This window comes from Dasypus novemcinctus, chromosome 17, assembly GCF_030445035.2.
Source record: "Dasypus novemcinctus isolate mDasNov1 chromosome 17, mDasNov1.1.hap2, whole genome shotgun sequence".
Taxonomy (NCBI): domain Eukaryota; kingdom Metazoa; phylum Chordata; class Mammalia; order Cingulata; family Dasypodidae; genus Dasypus; species Dasypus novemcinctus.
Genome location: NC_080689.1, coordinates 9,514,117 through 9,522,996, shown reverse-complemented (window position 1 = coordinate 9,522,996; position 8,880 = coordinate 9,514,117). Strand labels below are relative to the sequence as shown.

General features: G+C 38.3%; 1 pseudogene; it reads right to left on the bottom strand.

Moving 5' to 3' along the window:
- Nucleotides 1-1,848: 1,848 nt before the first annotated feature.
- Nucleotides 1,849-3,134, bottom strand: LOC101428320 (keratin, type I cytoskeletal 18 pseudogene; annotated as a pseudogene).
- Between the last annotated feature and the right edge of the window lie 5,746 nt (nt 3,135-8,880).

The window sequence follows — 8,880 nt, the reverse complement described above, 5'->3', positions numbered from 1 at the left end:
CAGGACCCCATCCCAGATAGAACACTGTGCTTCGTCATCATGTCACTTGAGGCTCCTCATGGCTGTGACAAGCTCTCAGGTTTCTCAAGTTTGATTTCGGTGACCTTACAAGAGTACAGTGCTTTTCTAGAGTTTCTTCTTCCATTACTGTCACAGACTCTACTCACTTCCACAGGTACTTAAGGCAGCACCTTTTCTTCCCATCTCCTTCACTGAGGTAGTTCCATGTATTTCTTTTTTTAAAAGGGGAAATATTTATTTTATTTTTATTTTTACTTTTTTATTATTGTCTTTTTTTAAAGATACATAGATCACAAAATATGTTATATTAAAAAATGAAAGAAGTTCCCACATACCCCACTCCCCACCCCCACTCCTCCCACATCAACAACCTCCCTCTTCACTGTGGCACATTCATTGCCTCTGGTGAATATATTTTGGAGCACTGCTGCGCCACATGGATTATAGTTTACATTGTAGTGTACACTCTCCCCGAGTCCATTCAGTGGGTTGTGGCAGGATATATAATGTCCAGCATCTCTCCCTGCAAATTCTTTTAGGACAACTCCAAGTCCTGAAAAAGCCCCCACGTCACATCTCTTCTTCCTTCTCCCTGCCTTCAGCAGCTACTGTGGCCACTTTCCCTGTTATCAGTGCTACAGTTTCTTCCATTACTAGTCACAATAGTTCTATGGTAAAATACCAGTAAATCCACTCCATTCTATGGAGCCTGGGTTGGTGATGTCCACTCCATTGTTTGTACACATTCTGCGTTCCATCCTCAGGCTCTCTTGCCCTCCTGAATGGTACAATTTTTACTTACATACATTAAGGAGCCCTCTGTGTTATAAAGTTCAATGGGTTTTGAAGAAAGCATAGCATCCACAATTACAGTATCTTACAGAATAGTCTCGCTGTCCTAAAAATTTCCCTATACTTCACCTATTCAACGCTTCCTTGTGCCACTGAAACCATGGCAACCACTGATCATTCCACTGTTTCTATAGTTTTGCCTTTTAAGAAGTCACATAATTGGTATTATAAAGTATACAACCTTTCTGACTGGCTTCTTTCACTTAGGTGTAGCTATTTAAGGTTCAGTCATGCTTTTCTGGGTGGTTGGAGAGCTCATTTCTTTTTATCACTGCATAATATTCCATTGTACGGATTTACCACAGTTTTTTTTTTAAAGAAACTTTAGATTGCATAAATGCTACATTAAAAATGTAAGGGATTCCCATATGCCCCCTCCTTCCCCCTCCCACACTTTCCCATGTTAACAACATCCTTCATTAGTGTGGTACATTTGTTACAATCAATGAACACATATTGAAGTATTGCTCCAAAGCATGGATTATAGTTTACATTCTGTACCACACAATTTTGTAAGTTATAACAAAATATATAATGGCCTGTATCTGTCATTGCAATGTCATGCAGAAGAAAAATAGATCGTAATATTGGGGCATTTTTGGGATCACAGTTGTTTTTTATGTATCCATTCACTTACTGAAGGACATCATGTTTTTTTCCAAGTTTTGGCAATTATGAAAAAAAAACTGCTATAAATATTTGCATTGAAGTCTTTTTGTGGAGATGAGTTTTAAAAGCAGTTGGCTAAATAGGAATGCAGTTGCTGGGCTGTATGGTAACACTATGTTTAGCTTTATAAGAAATTAGTTGCCAAAATACCTTCCAAAGTGACTGTACCATTTTTCACTCCCACCCACAATGCGATTACTGCTCTACATGCTCACCAACAATTGGTTTTGTTAGATTTTGTTTTTGAAGGTGCAGACATTTGTATTGGCCACCCATTCTCCAAAGAGCACCCTAATTTTGGCTGCCTCAATACCTCATAACTTGGGTGTCGTTGATCTCAGATATCACGTTGCAGGTGGTGATATCTGCAATCCTGCAGGTGGTGGTCTACTGGGTGGTTTGCGTGGAGTTGCTGCTGCCCAGGGCATCACAAAGCTTGAAGTCCTCCCTGTCTTCCAGCAGGCGATAGTAGGTGGCGGTCTCAGCCTCCAGCTTGACCTTGATGTTCATCAGGGCCTCATAGTCCTGGGTGCTGCTGCTCTGCCGGGGTCTGGGCCAGCTCCTACTCCATATGCAGCAGGACCCCATTCAGCTGCTCCATCTGTGGGGCGTAGCACCCTTCCACCTCCCACAGGCTGTTCTCCAAGTTGGCCTTTGGATTTCTCATGGTGTCCAGGTCAATTTCCAAGGACTGGACTGTCTGTCTAAGCTCCATGAGCATCGTCTCAGCAGCTCCTATCTCAGCAGACTGAGAGGTGACCACCATGGTGCTCTCTTCAATCTGCTGAGACCAGTACTTATCCAGCTCCTCTTAGTTCTTCCAGGTCAACTCGTTGTATTGGCCTGGAAGCCTGACATGATCAGCCAAGGTCCTGAGATTTGGGGATGTCCACTTCCACGGTCAGCCCACAGCTGGCAATCTGGGCTTGTAGACCCTTTACTTCTTCCTCATGGTTTTTCTTCATGAAGAGCAGCTCCTCCTTGAGAGCCTCAATCTCAGTCTCCAGCTGCAGCTGAGTAAAGTTGATGTCATCAATGACCTTGCAGAACCCATGGATGTCACTCTCCACTGACTGGTGCATGGCCAGCTCAGTCTCATACTTGACTCTGAAGTCATCAGCAGCCAGCCTAGCACTGTTGATCTGCAGAATGATGCAGGCATTGTCTATAGAATTTGCAAAGATCTGAGCCTTCAGTTCCTCAATGGTCTTGAAGTAATGCCCCCAGTCCCTAATCTGGGGTTCCTTCTTCTCTAGATGTTCCCAAATTTTGCCCTCCAGTCTCCTCTTCTCAGTCTCCAGGCTCCTCACTCTGTCCAGGTAGGAGGCCAGGTGGTCAGTCAGTTCTTGCATGGTCTCCTTCTCACCCTGGATGCCCCCTAGACCCACCAGGCCCCCGCCATCTCTGTGGCCAGGTCAGCCACCACGGGAGCTAGAGGAGTGGGACACGAAAATCCAGGAGCCCTGGCGTCTGGTGCCAGCATAGATTCTGGCTGCTCTGCTGGCCAGCTGGGCCCAGTAGCTGGGTGTCTGGACAGAGCCCAGTGACTGGTAGTTGGTGGAGTAGGTGGTGGAGTGGGTGGTGAAGCTCATGCTGTCTGAGGGGGAAGGTGAAAGACCAGGACTCAGCTTTAGACTGCATATTGGGTTTGTTAGATTTTTTAATGTTAGCCACTCTAATAGACATGTAATAGTATTTTGTGGGGCTTTTTTTTTGATTGTTTTATTTTGCATTTCCTTAAGAAAAATTATGTTGGACAGCTTTTCATATTATTATTAGCCATCTGTTCATCTTCTTTAATGAATGTCTGGTCACATCTTTACCAATTTTTAGCTGAGTTGTTCATTTTTTTGTTGAGATTTGAGTTCTTTGTATATTGTGGATATAGAAACTTTATGAAATATGTGTTTTGTAAATGCTTTCTACTAGTCTGTGTCTTCTCTTTCCATTTTCTTAATAGTGTCTATCGGAAAGCAGAAGTTTTAACTTTTATTAAAGCTCAACTCATGAATTTTTTTCTTTCAAGGGTGGTCCTTTTGGCATTGCTATCTACAAACATATCACTATTACCAAGAACATATAGATTTCCTCCTATGTTTTCCTCTAGAGATTTTAGAGTTTTCTGTTTACACATTGATCTAAGAGCCATTTTGACTTAAATTTTATGAAAGGTGTAAGTTCTGTCTAGGCTTAGTTTTTGCATATGGACATCCAATTTTTCAGGACCATTTGTTGAAAAGACTATCATCTTCTTCCATTGAATCGCCTTTACTTTTTGGTCAAAGATCAGTGACTATATTTGTATGACTATATGTCTGGGTTCGCTATTTTGTTTCATTGATATATGTGTTCAGACTTTCACCAATATGTTGATGTCTTGATTATTGTAGCATTATATGAAGTCTCAAAATTGGGTAGTGTGAGTCTTTCAACTTTGTTCTTCATCTGTGTATTGTTTGCCATCTAAACATAAGAATCAGTTTGTCAATACCTACAAAATAACTTGTTAGGATTTTGTTTGGAATTGTGTTTACTCTCTAGATAAAGTTGGGAAGAATTTTTCTCTTAAGAATATGGAGTCTTTCAAAGCATGAACCTGGACTATTTCTCCATATTTTTAGCTCCTCTTTGATTACTTTCATCAGAATTTTGTAGCTTTCTGCATTTAGTTTCTGGACGTAATTTGTCTGGTATTTACCTAAGTATTTCATTGTTTTCACTACTGTTGTAAATGTAAATTTACTGTTGTAAATTGTTTTATCTTTTTAAACCTCAATTGTCCTTTGATTTTATATTGGAAGCACCTGCTTTTGTGTATTTAACTTGCATCCTGCTTCCTTCCTATGCTTGATTATCAATTCCAGGAGCACAGTCAAATCTTCTTTGGTGAAAAATGGTTTATGTCTTCCTTCCCAATCTGTATAATTTACATTTCTTTTCCTAGGAAAATGTCTTTTAAATATGTCCTCCTATACAGTGTTACCTAGGAATGAATAGTTTATACCTCCAGTGGCTATAAACTATAAAGTTCTCTCTGAATTCACCTGCGTCTCCATATTTTGGAATTTCACTTCTCTGATGGAACTGAGAACAGTCATTGGTTTTCAGGGTTTTTTTTTTTTTCCAGCTTTTTACCTATTATAAAGAGAGGAGTGACAACTTCCAAGCTCTTTATGTGTAAGAACTGTAATCAGAAACCCCACTCCACTTACTTTAGTAACATTGCCTTAGGCTGATCCTCTCCTGAGTCTGCTGAGACACAGGAGTTGTCTCTTTATATATAGCTCCCCTAAAAGGAGAGGAAAAAGTAGTGCAGACTTGTGTAGGTCTATTGTTTTGGGTTTTTTTTTGTAATTTTATTCATGTTAAGTTTTGTTTTCATTGCTTTTCTATTTCCTATTTTATCTTTCATAGTTCTCATGAACGTCCATCAAAAATGAGACAATGATAAGACGGGAGGTAAGAGTGTGAGTCGGAGGTTTACTCTGAGTAAGAGGAGTCTTTTTTTTTTAACTTTATTTATTTATTTATTTACACTTTTTAAAGTAAAGTTAATAGATCACAAAGAATGTTATATTAAACAATATGAGGCTGCCACATACCCCACTCCCCACCCCCTCCAGCCCATCATTTTTGTAAAGTGTATTTTTTTGAAGATTTAAAGAGGAATCTTACTTCCTCTTTTTATGAGGAAGGACACTGGGGCTCAGAGAGGGAGCAAGATTTGGTGAAGGTGGTCTGGCTTTCAGCGCTAAAATCATGGGACTTGAGCTCAAGCTTTCTGAACCTCTTCCTCTATTCCGAATGTTATGAACGTAGCTCTAAGGAAACTGCCAATTTATTAACCGATATCACATAACTAATAGTGAAATACAGAATTCTTATGTTTTTGTGGGTCCTGAGGGGACACCACCTCTTAATTGAACGTTCTACCATCTTAGTAATAGAGTGTTGAAAATATGTGAGTTGACATTTGGACTCGGCAGGGCGGTCTCCATGAGACTATGTCACTAGGAATGTAGGTTACATTTGATCCAAATGTTAATTGACAGTGTTCTTTAATGTGCATTTTGGGGCTCAGGTAATAGCAATGAGGAAAACTCATTATAAGCCCGGCAAGAAGACAGTGTGTAAGCGCTGTGACATGCCATCTGATGTTTGAAAGGGGTTTTCACTGAACCCTTGTGGCTTTGCCTGAGGATAAAACCACCCTTTCACCAGCATGTGGCAGGAAAGCTTCAGTGGCCCATGGAAGAGCCCTCAGGCAGTGGGGGCCCTGTCACCTGAGGTATCACCCACACTTTGAAAAGCACTCCTTTCTCTTCTCTTTAAAGATCCAAACCTTTCACTCTCACTTTGTCCACCAAGGAAAACTGACGAGCATTTTTCTCATGTTTCAGCTTTTAAAAGTGCTTCCTGTTTGACAGATTTCCTTGTTCACAGATTAGTGTGTAGAAATGTTACCACTTGGAAGTCTGCTTCAATAAAAATCATTTATAATTTCTTTCTCAAGTTTTCAAGGTAGTTATAGGCCTATGGACAATGGTCTAGGTGATAAATACCAGTAATCATCTATTTGGTAAATATCAATGAAGCAAATTGCTAATTAACTTTCAAAAGTGAAGCAAATGAATAAAAACGACTAATACATTTTTAAAATTTTATTTTAAAGAGGATACTAATAGAACTTAAGGTTCTAATACCACATCACTGTTAAATCCTGGGCAGTAGATAAGCAGTTCCAAACTGTAGTGTGTGAGAAACAGAAACAGATGCCTATACAAACGTATTTTAATGGCCTACTCTGAAGTTTAATTTTTTTAAATTGTTTTTATACTCATTCAGTGAAACTAATTTTCTTGAGCTCTCACTGGTTTGGATTGGTTTGGGTTCTCTCAGAAACAGAACCTGAGGCAAGATTCAAGTGTAAGCCGTTTATTTGAGAGGTTATTTCAGGAAACATTGGTGGAGATTGGTGGCTGAAACAGACAGGTGAGAGAACCGGTTACCACCTGAAGATTCAGAGGCATCCCATCTAAGGCCAAGAAAGATGGGGTATTTATCCAGTGACTGCTTCCAGGTTAAGAGCTGTTGCTTCTGGGGCACCTCCGGTTTGCCTTCTTCACATGTGCTGAGGAACTCCTGTGGCCAGCCAAAAGCCGTCAGTCACAGACAGGCCTACCTAGGGCAGTAGTTCACAAAATTTAGTCTCAGAATAAGCAGCATCAGCATCACCTGGGAACTTACTAGGAATGAAAATTCTTGGGCTTCACCATATACCTACTGATGTAGGCTAAAAGGCCCTGAGATATATTGGTGGAGCACCAAGTATACCTGCTGTACTTGTCCGCCCCTACAACCTCCCTCTCTGCTCTTTTTGGCAACCAGTCACAAGGCTTCTGTGTGTATGTATTAGATATCTTGTTTTATTTATCTTCCTAATTTCAAATTATATGCTTATACTGTTATTTGGCTTTTATCAATTTAAATGCTATCCATTGATTTTCTGTTAAGGTAGTTAGGAATCTGGCTCTCTTGTTGTTCTTCATAATTTTCTCCACAAAACAACATTACAATTTTGGATATATTTGGATAGTCAATAGTCAGTATTTACATTATTAATTCAACATAAATATTGTTTCCTGCAGAGCCAATGACTGAAATAAGGTTATAATTTGTTACCAATATAGATTTTATTTTGCATCGTCTATTGATGCCTTGGTATTATTTTCTATTTGCTTTATTTTTTTTATATACCTCCTGCATTTTAAAAATACTCCTACAGATTAATCTAAAGCTAAACAATGGTTTTTTCCAAATGCTAAAAACACATCAGATCTTCTATCAGTTTCCTTGTTTTTCCCCTTAAGAGCTACAGCCCATGGCACTGTGTTTTCATGTTCCACTTTTTACTGGTTGCTCTTCAGGTCTGCTGCATAGCTATCACTCTTGGGCTTCTTTTCACAATTTTATATTGTGAAGATTCAGTTTCCTGAAATATTCACATTTATTTTATTGTTTGGGCATAAAATTCTTGTTTGAAAGTCTTTTCTCAGAAATTTAAAGGTAGTTTAAACTCTTTTCTAAAGCGTACATTGTTGCTTGAGAAATGTAAAGCCATGCTGATTCTAAATCCATTTCTATATGAGCTATTATCTTCTCGATTTTTTTGGAATATTCTATTCATGTCATGTGTTCTGAAATTTATCAAATTGGCTCTTTTGATCTAGAGTCTGTTACTCTTTGTTTTTGGTATTCATGTTCTTTTTTAGGGAAATTTGTTCCTATTTTAGTTTAGCCTTTTTTTTGCATGCAGTTATCTTTTCTTCATTTTCTGAAACTTCATTAGTCAAATGTGTCATTGCCTGAAATATGCTTTTAATTTTATTATCTAACTTTTCTTTTCTATTTTAATTACTTTTTCTTTATTTCTCCCATTCTCAGAGACATTCTTTAGTTTGTATTCCAATCTTTCTTTTGACTTTTTAATTTCAGTTATTATAGTTTTGGTTTAGAAATACTTTTTTTAAATTTTTAAACTTTTTATTGAAGTATATCATTCATACATGAACACACATAAACAATAAGTGTGTAGTAAAGATTGAAAACTTAGAAAATAAACATATATAACATCACACAGGGGTCTCATACATCACTCCTCTGCCAACTCTTTGCATTGGTGTGAAATATTTGTTACAAACTATGCAAGATTTTTGTCAAAATATTACCACCATCTATATTCCTTGTCTTACATATTGTGTATTTTCCCCCAACCCATACTATCTTTTTATGTATTTTTGTTACAGATATTGTGAACTGCAAAATGATCATACAGATGTGTAGATTTCCCATACAACTCCATGCCTTGGTGGAATATTTGTTACAAATTATGAGATAATATCATCAAACTATTACCACCAATCATGGTCCATAGCAAACATTTGGCATATTTTTTTCCATACATCTCCATTATCAACACAGTATAGCTTGGCATTAATGCAAGAATATTATAGTATTGCTGTTAACCACAGTCTATAGGTCACACCAGTTGTAGTTTTCCCATGTTTTTCTATATTCCCATCACCCTGCATCAGTGGTGTACATCTGCTCTAGCTAACTGAAGGACTCTCTTGCATTTGTACCCTTAATCACAATTCTCAAACACCTCTGGATTCACTGTATTATTCAGTCCCTAAATTATTCTTTAGCTTTCTTTCTATTGACATTTACTTCTCCATACTATCTTTTTCAGTCACAATCCCATTTATAAACCAGTTGTTACTCACTATAATGTGTTACTATCAACTCTATCCATCTCCACATTTTTACAGTCAAGGT